The sequence below is a fragment of the Dasypus novemcinctus genome, chromosome 15 (genome assembly GCF_030445035.2).
Source record: "Dasypus novemcinctus isolate mDasNov1 chromosome 15, mDasNov1.1.hap2, whole genome shotgun sequence".
Lineage (NCBI taxonomy): Eukaryota > Metazoa > Chordata > Mammalia > Cingulata > Dasypodidae > Dasypus > Dasypus novemcinctus.
Genome location: NC_080687.1, coordinates 88268713 through 88285450, shown reverse-complemented (window position 1 = coordinate 88285450; position 16738 = coordinate 88268713). Strand labels below are relative to the sequence as shown.

Genomic DNA, 16738 nt, shown 5'->3' with positions numbered 1-16738 from the left:
TAGAAAACCCTGACTGATAAACAGTTGCAGTTAAGTTGTTATCACATCGTTCTAGAATTTGAGAGAGGTTCAATTATTTGCATATAGAGAGGCCAGGACTCAGGAATGATTTTGAGAAGGAAAAATGGTTTACTGATGGCCGGCCAGACTCGTTGAGTTTCTTTTATGCAGAGAGGAAAGGTTAAATGGTCCTTTTGTTTCAGTTCTCAATAGGCTTGAATTAGCATATATATCTTCCACATCTTAGGTAAGCTTTTAGCCATGGAAATGATACACAAGAAGCCTCTGCATGTGCTCGAGAGAGGTGAGCATAATGAAGAGCTTGAGCCATCCCATATCATCCGGCTCTTTGAAGTCATTGAGAACACCGAGGAGCTCTACCTCGTCATGGAGTATGCCCATGGAGGTGATCTCTTTCACTACCTGGTGGCCCATGGCCCTCTATTAGAAGAGGAAGCCCGAGGAAAATTTCGCAAAGTCTTATCTGCTGTCCAGTACTGTCACCAGAAGTTTATTTCCCACAGAGACTTGAAAGCAACGAACCTCCTTTTGGATGCTGCTGGGAATGTGAAATTGCCGATTTCGCCTTGAGTAACACATTTGACATCAGCCAGTAGCTGAAAACCCTGTGCAGCACTCCCTGTTATACTGCCCCTGAAATACTTAAAGGGCACTCGTACGATGGGCCGGCCGTGGACGTCTGGAGCCTGGGGGTGATTCTGTGCACCATGTATGTGTGGCATGCTGGGCCAGGAGGACTTCCTCCAGTGGAGGGTGGAGATGTGCAGTCTGCCACAGCGGGGGTTCCACAGCATGCAGGTCAAAAGGGTGTCTGGGAGCTCTGGGACCTTTAGAGACATTGTGGCCAGATTCACAAAGCAGCTTCAGGTTTAAAGTGCTCCCAGGCGCCTGTTAGGAGACCAGGGAATGGGGGCAGGTCCTCACTGCCCTGGCAACCACTGCCCACACCCCAGGCAGAGGCTGCTGGTTGTGCCCTGTGCCTGCTCCCCTCTCCTGTCCTTCTCCCAGGCTGGTGGTGAGGCCCAGGGGATACCTCTTGACCCCACATGTCCTGGGAGCCTGATAAACAGAAGCTCCTTAGGTACTGGTAATGTTCTGCATGCCGTGGAGGTGCTGGGGTCCTTCTCACTGGACCCCCACTGCAAGCCCGCCGTGGGCTCTGCACACCCCCATCCTGCCCTACATACATCCCCCAGCCCCATGTGACACACACCACAGCAGCATGTTTTGGCTGCTGAGGTCCCACTGGTGGCTGCGGGTGATTGTCTCCCGTGTCTCCTCTGTGGCTCCATGGGGCTCCTGGTCTCCGTCCTCCATGGTAAGTCTACTGAGTGGACTGTGGTTTCTCCCCTCAGTATTTGCTGAGGTTCAATGACCTCCTTCTGGCAAACTTGACCTGCTCATATCTTCACTCAACCTTAAACAGGCTCCCTTTGGGTGTGTTCTGGTCTGGTTATTGCTAGAACAAGAGGCTGGCGACCCAATGCAGAGAAATGTGGGAGCTGCCGTATGTGGACAGAGCTCCCTTGGACTTAGCTTGGGAAGATGGTTTGTTTTTGGACTCCGTCTGTGCTGCTGCTGTGGGGTGGTGAGGCCACGAGGCCATTCTGCAGGGTTCCTGGTTCTTGGCCTCTCCATTGAGCATCTGTGGGGCCCAGTCCAGAGAGCCTGAGGGCTTTGGCCAGCTGTGCTTGAGCTGTCTTTGATTCCTGGTGCTGGCCAGTAAGTCTGGGAGATGGCAACAAAGCAAGAAGTCCATTGTGAACCTGAAAGTAAAAAGCACATGGAGATGCTCCCACCTCTGGTGGTGAGAAGCAGAGGCAGTGACCAAAATGGAAACCATGGGAAGAGTCCAGGTTGCTCTCACTAGACTTTCGGTGGAGGAACAAGCTCATGCGCCACACGGAGCCGGAAAGGACAGTGGGAAGATGAGCAGGTGTGGACACAGCAGCTGTAGTTGGACCTGAACAACAGTTTCAGTTGCTGGGCACGAGTGCCACGTGTGCTGGAGGGCTTAGGGCGTGGAGGACGGAGGTCTGCAGTGCTGGGCGGGTCTCGGCAGGTCCACCTGCAGAGGAGATCCTCATCCACAAGGCCTTCCAAGCATCGGCTCCTAAGATCCAGGGGCTTCAGCTTCCAAAGGTGAAGGGAACCATCTGGGGGCCCAGAGGAGTGGCCTGCAGAGCCTCGCTGCCAGGGGGCCACTTGCCCCACCCACGCTGCTGCAGAGACTGGACTGGCCTGTGTCCCCTGGGGCCCTGCACCCCTCTCCTGCCTTCTCCATCTTTTCCTCTTTGTAGGAGAGTGGAATCCATTCTGGAGAAATAAAGAGAAGTCAAATGAAGAGCAGTGTCTGTTTACTCAAAGCTTGCCCAAGAAGAGGGTCGATACCATCTCTAGTTTGGGCAGAGACCCCCAGGTAGGCAGGAGCATGGGAAGCATCACAGTGAGCAGCGAGAAGGCTCAGGGGGGCTCCCGATGCAGGTGGTGGGCAGTGAAGCTGAGGGAGGCCACCTGAGAGGCATCTTATGTGACTGTTTGGGGAATTCATTTGGCTTCCCCTGGTAGGTCCTTCTTTGGGAGAATGGGTGACTTCCGCAGGGTGAACACAGGGAGGCTAGGTGTCATTGGCAAAATTCCTCCCCTCTGGGGTCTGATGCTTACAGAGGTTTTGGGGTCTCTCAGTTCTTTCCCTGCCCAGAAACTCCCTCTCCCACCCTGTCCTCTACAGTGGTCCAAGGAAGTGGAGGAAGGGAAGGTGCAACAGGTCTCTCTCAGAAAACTGGCAACATGGGGCTCCCTCTAAACGACAGTAATATGCATAACAATAAAAAACAAAATCTGGAGGTCCCCTTTCTCTGCAGCTCCAAGCAGGAAGTGGACACTGCATCCCTGGAGTCCTGCCCTGGTGATGGCATTCCCTGGTAGCCCTTGCAAAGCCCCCTTGGGCTTCTACACTCTCCTCCCTCCTTCCTCTCAAGCAAACCATCCCGTGGCCTGTCCCTCACCTCAGGACCCTGGGACCCATGCCTGGGCATCTGTGCACCTGGCCTGGTGCAGATCTGAGCAGGTGGGGCCGGCAGCTGCTCTAGGATGCAGAGGTGATGGTGAGGGGTGCTGGTGACCCCCCCCCCCTGCACTGAATGCTGTCCCCTTCCCCAAGTTGGGCATGTTCTTCCGCAAGCTGCTGTAGGGTCTGTCCTCCAAAGAGCCTGTGCTCCCACCTCCCCCAGCCCTCCAGGTGGAAAGAGGTGCTGCCCCAGGCCTAGAGAGAGCAGGGGCTGCAGGCTGCTGGGCCCCCAGTCCCCAGGAGGCTGCCCCGGGGGTCCTCTCCCTGGTGAGGGGACACAGGCTTCTCCCTCCAGGAGAGCCTCTGTGTGACAGCGCCCACCTGCTGCTGCTCTTCCCTTGGGGTGCCCTTGCTGTGATCCATGCAGCTCCTGTCACAGTGACTGCCCCCTCCCCACCTCCCTGGGCCGTCCCTCTGCTTCCTTCCTGCCTTCCCTCATGGACAGCGAGGTCCTGCCATGGCTGAAGGTTTACTTTTAGTTTTGAAGGTTTACTTTTCTTCTAGTGTGTATGTGGGGCACAACCATGTTTGACAAAAAGAGGATATACTTCTACTGTATGTGGAAAAATCATTTTTAAGTTTAGTTAAGGCTGGTTCTATTCATTCCTTGAAAGCACACTTGGTTTGACAAAAATTTAATGTTACTTGCAAAAAGATCTTAAGAGTTAAGCAAATTTAATTTTTATTTTTGTTTTTAAAGATTGTATTTATTTCTCCCCACCCTCTCATTGTTTGCACTTGCAGTATGCTGTTTTTAGGAGGCACTGGGAACTGAACCCAGGACCGCTGATATGGGAGGGAGATGTGTAATCACTTAAGCCCCCTGTGTGTCCTGCCTTGTCATGTCTCATTATATTTTTTCTTCTTGGTCTCTTGTGTCATCTTGTTGCATCAGGTCGCTGCCCCTGCCCATCATACCAGCTCGCTATCCTCTTTAGAATGCACTGGGAATCAAATCACAGACTTCCCATGTGGCAGATGGGAGCAATCTCAATTGCCTGAGCCACATCTCTTCCCTTAACTAAATTTAAATATGAGGTCAAAAAATAAGGAAAATTATATATGGGATTACAAATATTTTACAAGCATAAAATTTAGGCTCCACTAGGAATGTGAGTCCAGTGCTCTTTCCTCAATACACAACACATACACACAATATTATCCTCTAAGGGTTCTAGAACATTAGATTCAACAGGATATGAACATTAATGTAAGAATTTTATGCAACACTTCCCAATAATCACTGAGAAATGAACATTGACATTTACCTCTATTTTCTCACATAACTTAAATGATGATAAAGTGATTAATTTAAAGTACTGAACCTCAAGGATCAACAGTGAGACAAGGAAAACAATAATAAAATATTGAAAGTGAAGTGTGGACTTAGGACTAGTAACATGTTGGCAAAAGTAGAGAACCCTAACCTGAGGCAGCAGCGGCAGAAGGACAGGCCCGCTCATTTATGCTCTCATCCTTGCAGGGCTCAGCACTGCAGACATCAGGGACCCTGTGGTGGAACAGGCGAGGAGAAAGGCAGGTCAGGAGAGGGGGAGTCTGGATAGAATGGTTAGCAGCCCATAGCTCCTGCCCACTGCAGAAGACTGGGGTTTACTGTCCAGAGGTGCAGATTCAGTGATGCCCTGGACTAAGGACTATCGCCCCTGTGTGCAGTAAGATGCCACTTAAAACATGGGGCTGTGTGGAAGTCCACCTGTCAAACAGGCTTCTAGTCCTGGACATTGCATTGTTTCCAAGAGCTATTCCTTAGAAATAATAGTGTGCTGAGCAAGCCCGTGAATGTAGGATTTTTCCTTCTATTGGCTTATTTTCCCTACATATGCTTTCTCTAGTTTTTTGTAAACTTATTTAGTAAGAGAGTGATATCCAAATGTGACAGCTTGAATTTGGTGACTCCCCCCCAAAATTTATGTTTTTTAATTCAAAAAGTGGTGAAACCTTTTGATTGCCTTTGATTTGGTTCTCACCCTGAATAAGTCACTCGATCAGCTCATTTTGATGGGACTCCCTCAGTGAGGCATGACCCAGGTTTGGTTTCCCCCCTCTTCCTGGGCCTTACATAAATGGAGACACAGGGAGGAGACTTAGAGAAACAAAGTCACCATTTTGCCGCTGCCATGGGAGAGAGGCCTCGAGGATCACTAGCAGCTGAAGCTGAAGCCTGAAGCCCCCAAGAGGCTGGGGCTCATGGAGCAGCTCAAGGCTGAAGAGATGAGCCACATGCCTGGTACCCGCAGCCAAGCTCTGGGAAACGGTGAGCCTTGAGCGAAGGCAGGGACCAGGCAGAGATCTGCTGCTGTCTTGTCCCTCCACGTGGCAGGGCGCCAGGGTCACCAGGAGCTGAATTTAGGGAGAAAGCGTCTCTGATGGCTCTGATTTGGCTATTTCACAACCACAGAACTGTAAGAGTTTGCCCTAATAAATGAGTTGTAAAAGCCAAGCCATTTCTGGTACTTTCCGTTGGGAGCTCTATGTCAAACTAAAACACCACATTATTCTGTTTCATTTCTCTTGAATTAACTTTTCTACTTTTTAAGTGGAAACATGATCTTATGGAGTAGATTCAATATTGAAGGCTTAAGTTTTTAAAAATTAGATTCAAGTCATTTTTCCTTAAGAATTCAATTTTGAAAAGGTGCAATGGACACAACCAATCCAGTGTCCACATAGAAGAGGTGGCATTGGATTGGGAAAAGTGGACATAATGGACAAAGGGTATGGGGAAAGGCAGGAAGAGATGAGAGGTGGAGGCGTCTTCGGGACATGGAGCTGCCCTGGATGGTGCTTCAGAGGTAATCACCGGACATTGTAAATCCTCACAGGGCCTACATGATGGAATAGAGGAGAGTATGGGCCATGATGTGAACCAATGTATATGAGGTGCAGAGGTGCCCAAAGATGTACTTACCAAATCCAATGGATGTGTCATGATGATGGGAACGAGTGTTGTTGGGGGGGGGAGAGGGGGGGTGGGGGGGTGGGGTTGAATGGGACCTCACATATATATTTTTAATGTAATATTATTACAAAGTCAATAAAAAATAAAAAAATTAATAAAAAAAAAAAAAAAAAAAAAGATGTTAATATCAGGTAAAATTTCAACCAAAGCAAATTATGGACAGTAGTATATAGTAATAAGCATCCAGTAAGGGTTAAAAAAGGAAATATATTAAGAGAAAGGAAGTAGAAACAAGGTAGTACATATTGCTTAACTCAATCTATACAAAATATAAATACAAGTAAACTAGAAAGGCAGAAACAGAATAGCAGCTATGTATAGCAGGGGAAGCATAGAGAGATTGAGAGGTGATGAGTTTTGATGGTCTGTTTTTTTGTTTTTTATTATTATTATTTGAATAATGAAAATGCTCTAAAATGGTTGAATTGATGAATGCACAACTAAGTGATTATACTAAATAACACTGATTGTACACTTTGGATGGATTGTATGCTTTACTAATATGTAGCAATAAAACTGACTTTTAAAAAAGGAAAAAAAAAAAAAGAATTCAATTTTGAGTGTATTTAGGCTTTCTGCTTTGTCAAGTGTTGATGAGAGTGTTAACTGTGTGATTGTGTCTGTGTGTTTGTGTACGTGTGTATGCACGTGTGTACTTGCAGACTGAACACATTTTGCCAGCTATGATAGCGATCCTTTATAAACCACAGGAGGGTGACTTTCCTGGAGCACAGAAGGGAGTCATCTCTTTTCCACCTCCCTACCTGAAGAAGGCAGTGAATTGTCTAAATAATCGAGAAAACCAGGTCCTTTTTGAGAGATGGGCATTTGAGTATAGTCTGGGAGATCATATATTTGTACTGAACTAACAAATACATGTGGTGAAATACATAAAAACTTTTTGGCACTTCCTGAGCACTAAGATTTCCAAAAAAAGTCAGTGTTGTAATTTTTATGGAGCTGTATTTTTGCTTTGATTTATGGTTGATCAAACAGAAGAAAGACTGGTGGAAAGCAGAGTCTTTTAGTCTGTTGACTCCAACACGGGCATTACTTGAGACCGTTCTATGTAGAAGTCTAAGAATAAAATGGTACTTTGGATAGACGCTCATGGAATCAGCTTTAGGTTTGCATTAAATTGGTAGTTTGGTAATGAAATGAATGATTGTCTTGTGAAATGTAACTCTTCTCTGTATCTGTTCTTTAGAAATTATCTTCAGGAACAACCAGTGTTTTTCTGCAAAGGCTTAAACTTTCCTCCATGATGAAAGGAGATAAGGTCTGTAGGACATCAAGAGGGTGATCAATCACAGTGAAGGGGGACAGGAACCGTGGGGTCCAGCACAGGCAGGCAAGGATGACAGATCAGGGGGGAGGGGGGCCCTTCCTGGGAGGTCCATGTCTCCAAGGGTCGGAGGTGGGTCAGAGATGCAGGGGCACCTGGAGGGGAGGGCTGCGGGGGGGCGGGGAAGGATGAGCCTGCGGGAAGGTAAGGGTGCTGGGAGAGCAGCTGCCCTGGAGCGCAAGGTGCCTGAGGGAGGAGCCTCTGCTCTGCAGTGGGAGGAGCCCTGGCTGCCAGCTGGTGCCTGGGAGCACCTGGGCTGGTCCCCAAAGCCTCTGCTCCCTGGGGTGGTCGTGGTCCTGGGTCACCCCAGCTGCTGGCAGCGCCACAGCCGCTTCCTTGCTGCAGAGGACACAGTCCTGGGCTCCTGGTCCTGCACAGAGGCCGGTCCTCGTGGCCCGGGTGGTCGTGCAGCCCCGCAGAGCCGCTCGACTCCTCCAGAAGGGCCCCTACTCGGCCTCGCCCAGCAGCGCCCCCTCGGGGCCTGGAGAGCTCAGTGCACGTCTTTGGGCTCTGCTGCGCCCTCCGGTGGCACCGGACGGAGGCCCCCCCTCGTGCCCTTCACCTTCTCCAAGAGAAACCGGCAGAGCCCCCTGGGCTCCCAGGGCCTCCCAGGTCCTGGGCCCCGCGGGCGAGGAGGAAGACGCCTTGGGAGCAGGAGGCCCCAGGCTCCAGGCCTGTGAGGAGCCGGAGAGCACCATGGCGGGTTGGGGTGAGCCCTGAGAGGACACACTGGCCCCCCTACAAAGTGAAGCTGGTTCCACAAATCTGGTGTCCAGGAAATGGAGGTGTTTTCCTCAGGTGTAGTCAACTCCACAGGTGAAAGCAACCAGTTACACATAATTGACTGGAAATGAGTTGTAGTAAGTCCTGCAGCCAGGATACAGCATCTGCGGCTTTCTTAACAGAGAAAATATGACACCATTTCATTGCAAACTGGCCCAAAGTTAAGGTACCGAAACTATGATTTTCTTTAAGGCTACAATTTTGTGGCAGCTCTGAGTACTTTTCTAGGACATGCTGACCCTGGTTTCCATATCACATGCTAGGATCCAGGGCACGACATTTAACAGCTGGCTTTCTACTTACAGCTAGCATCCTAAACCCAGGAAGTGTGGATTTACACATACCACTGTAGTAATACAAAGTGCATTAGAGCTTATTAGAAAGTTTCAAAATTGAGAAAAAAAAGTCAAAATTGGAAGGCTGCTGTAAAATATTCAAGAATATATCATAATACTTTAAATTGGTTTCAAATGCCAAGAAGTCAGAGAAATAAGACTAAAGAATTTGTTAAAGGAGACTTTCTTAGTTTGTGATCCTTTCAGGGTAGAAATGTTAATTGTATGTTGGAGACATTACATAGTTAAAAGGCCTAGCTCTCCTAGGTGAGTTTTAAAGTATTCTGGGACATCCTGCTGTGCAAATACAGTTGCTCTGTTTCATGCTGGAAATCCGGATGACTCCCTTGAGGAAACAACATATGATTTACTTTATTATTATCACAAATGTGACTGAGGAATTCAGATGAAATAAATGCTTAGGTAAACATCTAAATTAAAGCTACTCAACCTTTAATAATAAACATGGTAACCTAAATTTATATTTTCTTCTATTCTTGGTCCTCCACTTGCTCAATTCTTTGGAAACTCTTGGCTTCATTTATTTTAATACTCACATCCACAATTCCTCCATGAACCTGTGTATAGAGTCGTTATATCTGACAGTTAAGAAAAGCTTCCAAGGTATAACAGATTTGAAAACTATTTGTTAAAATGCATTAATGTTATTTTGTATGCCACCTTTTTCTACTTCGTTCAATAAACAAAGCAAAGCATTTCTATTTCCTATCTTTCCAGATAGACTCTGAGCCTCCCGATGGCAGTGGTCAGATCTGTAGAATCTTGCAGGGCATGAGACATTTAGTAAGTGCTCAATAAATGTTGAACAAGTCCAATTACGAATAATTTTTAATGAGGTGGAAGCAATTGCTGACTGACTTTGGGTTTTTCATAAGCAACTTTTTTAAGCATAGTGAGTGGTTAAGAGCAGGGAGCTTTGAAAATTCAAAACGTCATTTTGAATTCCAGCTCCTTAAGGTAACACGGTGCATCCTTAGGAAATCACTACATTTCTCTAAATCACATTTTCCTTCTCTATAGGATAAACTGAGATTACACGTGTCAAGTAATTAGCATAGTGTCTAACACATAGAAACCATTCTGTAAATGGTGGCTAATATTATTACATGAGACCATACCAAAGTTTGGCATGTACCTTTTTTTTTTTTTTTTTTTAAAGATTTATTTATTTATTTAATTTCCCCCCCTCCCCTGGTTGTCTGTTCTTGGTGTCTATTTGCTGCGTCTTGTTTCTTTGTCCACTTCTGTTGTCGTCAGTGGCACGGGAAGTGTGGGCGGCGCCATTCCTGGGCAGGCTGCTCTTTCTTTTTCATGCTGGGCGGCTCTCCTCACGGGCGCACTCCTTGCGCATGGGGCTCCCCCACGCGGGGGACACCCTTGCGTAGTGCGCGTGGGGCTCCCCCGCGTGGGGGATACCCTTGCGTGGCAGGGCACTCCTTGCGCGCATCAGCGCTGCGCATGGCCAGCTCCACACGGGTTAAGGAGGCCCGGGGTTTGAACCACGGACCTCCCATATGGTAGACGGACACCCTAACCACTGGGCCAAAGTCCGTTTCCCGGCACGTACTTTTGTTTCCGTGTAGTGTCTTTATCTGGCTTCGGTATTAGGGTGATGTTGGCTTCATAAAAAGAGTGGGGTAATTTTCCCTCTTGATCATTTTGGAAGACTTTAGATGGGATTGTTGTTCATTCTTTTTGAAATGCTTGGTAGAATTCATCTCTGAAGTCATCTGGTCCTGAGCTTTTCCTTGTTGGGAGGTGTTTGATGATGGTTGGTTGGTTTGTTAATTCTTGTATTTCTTGTAGTGTCAGTGTAGGTTGGTTGTGCCTTTCTAGGAATTTGCCCATTTCTAGGTTGTCATTGTTGGCATACAGTTTCTCATAGTATATCGTCTTTTGATTCTTTTTATTTCTGTGGGGTCAGTCATTACCTCCCTCCTTTCATTTCTGATTGTATTTATTTGCCTGTTTTTCTCCTTTGCTAATCTTGCTAGCAATTTGTCCATTTTACAGATCTTCTCAAAGGGACCAGCTTTTGGTTTTGATTTTCTCTATTTTCTTTTTGTTGTTGTTGTTCTCAATTTCTTTTATTTCTGCTCTAATCTTTATTATTTCTTTCCTTCTGCCTGCTTTGAGGATTGGTTTGCTGTTCTTTTTCCAATTTGTCTAGATGTTCAGTTAAGTCTTTGAGTTTAGCTCTTTCTTCTTTTTTAATATAGGCATTTAGGACTATAAATTTTCTTCTCAAGACTGGCTTTGCTGTATCCTGTAAGTTTTGGTAATTTGTGTTCTCATTTTCATTTGTCTATACATTTACTGATTTCACTTGCAATTTCTTCTTTGATCCACTGATCATTTAAGAGTGTGTTGTTTAGACTCCACACAGTTGCAAAGTTACCTTTTTCCTGTCTATTATTGGTTTCCAATTTTGTTCCATTATGATCTAAGGAGGTGCTTTGTATAACTTCAGTCTTTTCATATGTATCGAGACCTGCAGTGTGCCCTACATGTGGTGTATCCTGGTGAAGGATCCATGGGCACGTGAGAAGAATGTATAACCTGCTGCGTTTGGATGCAGCATTCTGTGTGTCTATTAGGTCTAGCTCATTTATTGTTCTTTAAGTTCTCTGTTTCCTTGTTGATCTTCTGTCCAGTTGTTCTGTCTCATGATGTGAGTGGTGTATTAGAGCCTCCAGTGATTATTGTAGAGATGCCTGTTTCTCCCTTCAGTTTTGACAGAGTTTGTCTTATGTATTTTGGGGCACCCTGGTTAGGTGCATAAATATATCTTCCTGGTGGGTTGTCCTTTTTATTAATATATAATGGCCTTGTCTGACTCATAACTATTTTTCACTTCAAGTCTGTTTTGTCCAATAATAGTATAGCTATCCCTGCTCTTTTTTGGTTGCTATTTGCATGGAGTATCTTTTTCCAACCTTTTACTTATCGCTGGTTTGTATCCATGAGTCAAAGGTGGGTCTCTTATAAGCAGCATATGGATGGCTCATGTGTTTATTATCCATCCTGTCAATCTATATCTTTTGTTTGGTGCGTTTAATCCATTAACAATCGATGATAGGACTGTAAATGCATTGTTTACTTCCTACAATTTATTCTTTGCTTTTCATGTGTCATGTCATATTTTGGTCTGTCTTTTTTCTCTTGGTTATCCTTTCTGCTCTTCTTTTTTCTCTACTCTCCTCCGGACCTCTCTCTTCTGTCTCTTTCTTTCAGGCTTTATGACTTCATTATTATTTCCTGCAACTTGGATTCTTTTTTACAAACTCTCTTAGTTTCTGTTTGTGAATATTTTATACACACCTTCATATTTGGAGGACAGTTTTGCTGGGTGCAGAATTCTTGGCTGGCAGTTTTTCTCTTTCAGTCTCCTAATTGCATCCTACCACTGTCTTCTCACCTGCATGGTTTCTGATGAGAAATCCGCACTATTACTGGGCATCCCTTGTATGTGAGCGTTTGCTTGCCTTGCTGCTCTCAGAATTTTCTCTTTGTCTTTGACATTTGACATTCTGAATGTATATATGTTTTGGATTATGTCTATTTGGATTTATTCTGATTAGGTTACGGTGGGCTTCTTGGACATGTAGGGTCATTTCTTTTGTGAGCGTTGGGAGATTTTTAGCTATTCCCTAAAATATTCTTTTTAACCCTTTTCCCTTCTCTTCTCCTTCTGGAAGTCCCATGACATGTATGTTGTTTTGTTTTCTGTTGTCATTCTTCTCCCTGAGCCTCTGCTCATTTTTTTTTCCATTGTTTTCCCTGCTCTGTTCTTTTCTCTCAGTTTCAGCTGTTCTGTCTTTGGTATCACTTATACTTTCTTCTGTCCTTTCAAGTCTGCCTGAAATTGTTGTAGACCTTTAATGTGTTTTTGATGTCACCTATTGTGTCTTTCATTCTCATGAGCTCTGTTGCTTTTCTGTTCCACATTTCAAATTCTGTTTTTGCTTGCTCAATGTCTTTTTGATGTCATTCATCTCTTTAGCCATATTGTCTATCAACTCATGAATTTAATTTTGGAAATTGGTACGCATCTCGTTAATTAGTTCTCTCAAATCCTGCATCTCCTCTGGGACTTTGATATATTCCTTTTCCTGGGCTGTGTCTTCCATTTTCTTATTTTGGCTTGTACATTTTTGCTGAAGTCTAGGCATCTGATTAGTATGTAGTTTGCTCAGATGTTCAATTTCTTTGTCTTTTGTTGGGATTTAGTGGCAGGAGGCTGTGTGTTACTGTTGCTCTTTGATTCTTGATTCAACCTGGATCATTAGGGTTGTCCCTGTTAGTTGCTGAAAGGTGTGCTCTTCACCCAGTAGTGGGTTGCAGACCTACTTCCTAGGGCCTTGGGAGGAAAGCTATAAAGGTCAGAAAATGCCTCATTTCTTTTTAATTTTCTCATATGCACTACCTAGTTCTGCCAGCAGGTGGCACTCTTTGGCAGCCCTCTCTGTTCATTGCCCATTTAGAGTGTTTTTGCTGTAACACAGCCTGGATCAATTTGAAAGGGTCCTGCCTAGAGGCTAAGAGCCTTGTAATTTGAACTTTCTTATTTAAAAAAGTCTCTAGCCTTCTCTGTCAGCCCCCTCCCATTTTCTGGGTAAGAAATAATTCCACTCCCTTCTGCATCTTCAACAATCAGTCCCTCTTCATAGAGGAGCTTGAAAGGGTGAGATTTCTTTACTCCCTTGCAGCTTCCCCAGGCAAGCAATGGCAAGGTCTGCCTGGCCTGGAAGGACCCATGGGACACAACAGACCAAATTTGTGTGTCAAAAGCCAAGTCAGCCTTAGATCTTGTCCCTCTCTCTCCTGTTTCCTGGGAAGATACAGCCTCAACAGTCAGTCCCAGCGATAAGAGAGGGAGATTGAGAATGTTGGATTTCTCCAGTCCTGTTTAGTGACCCAAGATAGACAACAGTGTGGTCCCACTCAGCCTGAAGGGCTGGTGGAACACAACAGACCAGAACTGTAGGTCAGAAGCTGTCAGCCTTAGGCTGTGTCCCTCTCTCTCCCCTTCCCGGAGATGGTAGATCCCTGCATACCACTTGGTAGTCAGCTCAGAGGCCTTTGTGTCCTTTTTAAATTGATTTTTAAAAGATCCTTAGATTACATAAAATGTTACATTAAAAAATATGAGATTCCCATATGCCTACACCCTACACCTCCCACTGTTCCCAACATTACCAATTTCTTGCACTAGTGTGCTACATTCATTACAATTGATGAACAGATTTTGAAGCATTACAACTATGCACAGATTATAGTTTGTATTACAATTTACACTCTTTTGCACTCAATTCTGTAGGTTATGGCAGAATATATAATGGCCTGTGTATTAATCAAAGGGGTAATGATGTGAAATACCAGATATTGGTTGATTTTTAACAAAGGGTATTTATTTGGGGTAGGAGCTTACAGATAGACCATAAAGCATAAGTTAGTTCCCTCACCAAAGTCTATATTCACATGTTGGAGCACGATGGCTGCCGATGTTTGCGAGGGTTCAGACTTACTGGGTTTCTTCCCTTGCAGGGTATTCCTTCTCTCTGGGTTCAGGGTTTCTTGCTTCCCAGAGCTCCAGCTTCAGCATCAAACGCCAACATGAAAACTACAACATTAAGAACACTTAACTCTGTCCTTTGCCATGCCTTTTATCTGTGTGCCCTTGCCCAGCAAAGGGTGGGGACTCAATGCCCTTCTGGCACAAGTGTCTAACATAATTAGCTAATCAAGTAAACCTATGAATCCAATCTAATCTAATATGCACAGAGGAAAAGATCAGTTTACAAACGTAATCTAATACTTCTTTTTGGAATTCATCCATAATATCAAACTGCTACAGCCTGTATCTGTCACTGCAGTGTCATTCAGGTCTATTCCAAGTCCTGAAAATTCCCCCATATTATACCTCTTTTTCCCTCTCCCTGACTTCAGCACCACCAGTGACCATTGTCTCCATATTGATGATAGTTTTTCCATTGATAGAACCACAATAAGTCTATAGTAGAACACCAGTAAGCCCACACTAATCTATATTTTATTCCCCAATCCTGAGGATTCTGGAATGGTGATGCCTACTCTGAGAGGGGACTTTGATCCCATGTGGCTGATAGATGGGACTTTCTTGCTTGCAGTTGTAGACTTTCTGAGTTCCTTGGTGTAGTGATTGTCCATCCTCACCTCCCTCTTATTTGTCCTGGCTGAGGCCATGAACTGGAGAGTAGGTGTTACAATTCCCCTGAGGCTCAGGGCCCAGCTGGCACATGGACAGTCCAGAGATTCAAGTCTTTTGGATGTACACCTACCAGTTCCAGCTTCAATTATAGGTTCAAATAAAAGAGAGAGAAGAGACGTGTAGAGAAGTCACATTTGAGCCCAACTCTGTCACACTCAGGAGCACAAACTCCAAAGGAGGACCCAGTGGCCAGGCATCAATCTCTGAAGCTCATCTTCCCACATGAGCTGGGTGTCTCTGGATCCCTTAGGTGTCCCACTATTTATGGTAGTATCTGCTTTGGCATCTATGAGATCCTGCAGAGACATTTTTAAGTGTTACTCTCTGATGGCCTCCTGGCTTTCTTTGAAGCCTCTTAGCCATTTAAACTGATGTATCTTTACCTTTTCCCCCTTTAGTTCAATGTCTTTTTCCAGTTGCATCATCAGCTGGTGCTTGGTATTCATCCCTCAGTGTCAGGGAGGCTCATTCCTAGTAGTCATGTCCCACATTGGGAGAGAAGGTAATGCATTTATATGCTGAGTTTGGCTTAGGGAGAGGCCACATTTGAGTAACATGGAGACTCTCAGGAAGTAACTCTTAGGTGCCCTACATCACTAGGCTAAGTTCCAAATTTAAGAGCAAAAAGTGCATAAGCGTAGTCACCAATCTCAAGGGTATATGAGTGGACCATCCTTTTTCACGAGTCATTGTGCCTTGGGGAATTGTTGCTGTAGCATTAGAGAATGTGGCAGAGCTCCCAAGGATAGCACTTCAATATTCTTTCAGTTGTGTGAATCTCTACCCACTGTGCCAGTGGCCCATGAACATTTGAACATATTTATATACCTTGTATATATCCCTAGGTGAACCTCCTCCCATGTATCCCCCATCATGGACACCCCACACCAGTGATCCTCCCCTACCATAGTTGTAACCCTTCTGTGATCTAAAACCTCTTCAAAAATGAGGCCAAGAATATTTTCAAATTTGCCTAATAGGAAAATGAAATAGTAGCAAAAAGGTTTAAGCATAAGAAATAAAATACATAATTATTTAAGAAAACCGAAAATAAGGTTAAAAAAGGGATATTTAAAAAATGAAAAATAGTTTAAAAATTGTTTAAGTTTTGCCTTTCATCACTGTAATATCTGTTGTCCTATATGTACAGGTGCATTTTCTCTCATTACTTCCCCAGTATTTTACTTTTTTCATTTTGTCTTCAAAGAAGTTTTAGGTCACAGCAAAGTCACATACAGAATATAGGGGACTCCCATGTACCCAACATCCCCCTGTTTTTCCCCTTTCCTTGTTAAGAACCTTTTTTACATGTGAATGGTATATTTGCTACAACTGATGTACAAATATTAAACACAGCTGCAAATTATGGTCAGTGGTTTCTATTATGATTTCTATTTTAGACCATATACTTTTATACATTTTTGATGAAATTTAACATGGCCTATATCCTTCATTGCAAGATCATGCAGAACACTTCCTTTGCCCCCAAAATGCCTACTTTTCCATTGATCCCATTCCTCCCTCTCCCTCCCCTCCAGACCCACTGTGACAACCAGGCTTTACTCCTTGAAGGGCAAGATTTGTAGATACTTGCAACAATGCTGATGACTTGAACCAGTATTCTGTCCTCCCCTATTAGGAACCACCCATACTCTCCAGATTCACCCTCCCCTGTGTTTGAGAACATATCAAGACTGCCCTGTATGGGAGTTCAACTCCTTTCCACTCATTATGTGGGTCTCCCTCCACTGATCCAACACACTATGCCAACGTCATCACTTGCACCTTCTCTAGAAGACTGCCCCAGGTGTGCCCTGTCCCAAATGTACCTCCATCCAGAACCCTAAACTAGTAGCCCTTCCTTGTCATGATGCCAAAACAATTTTCTCAGCATTGTAATTTCAACCACATACCTGCCAATCCCCAGTGGTCA

The 16738-nt window shown here is 44.9% G+C and overlaps 1 long non-coding RNA gene across 3 annotated transcripts in view; it reads left to right on the top strand.

The window, feature by feature from the left end:
• The window catches only part of LOC111764436 (uncharacterized), a 126807-nt gene that overhangs the window by 61969 nt on the left and 48100 nt on the right, over positions 1-16738 (top strand). Inside the window, exon 3 of one of the 3 annotated variants that reach the window (XR_011645833.1) lies at positions 7279-7350. The exons of the other annotated variants lie outside the window; for them this stretch is intronic. This is a non-coding gene — a long non-coding RNA (uncharacterized lncRNA). The remainder of the gene's footprint in view (positions 1-7278; positions 7351-16738) is intronic. 3 annotated transcript variants of the gene reach the window in all.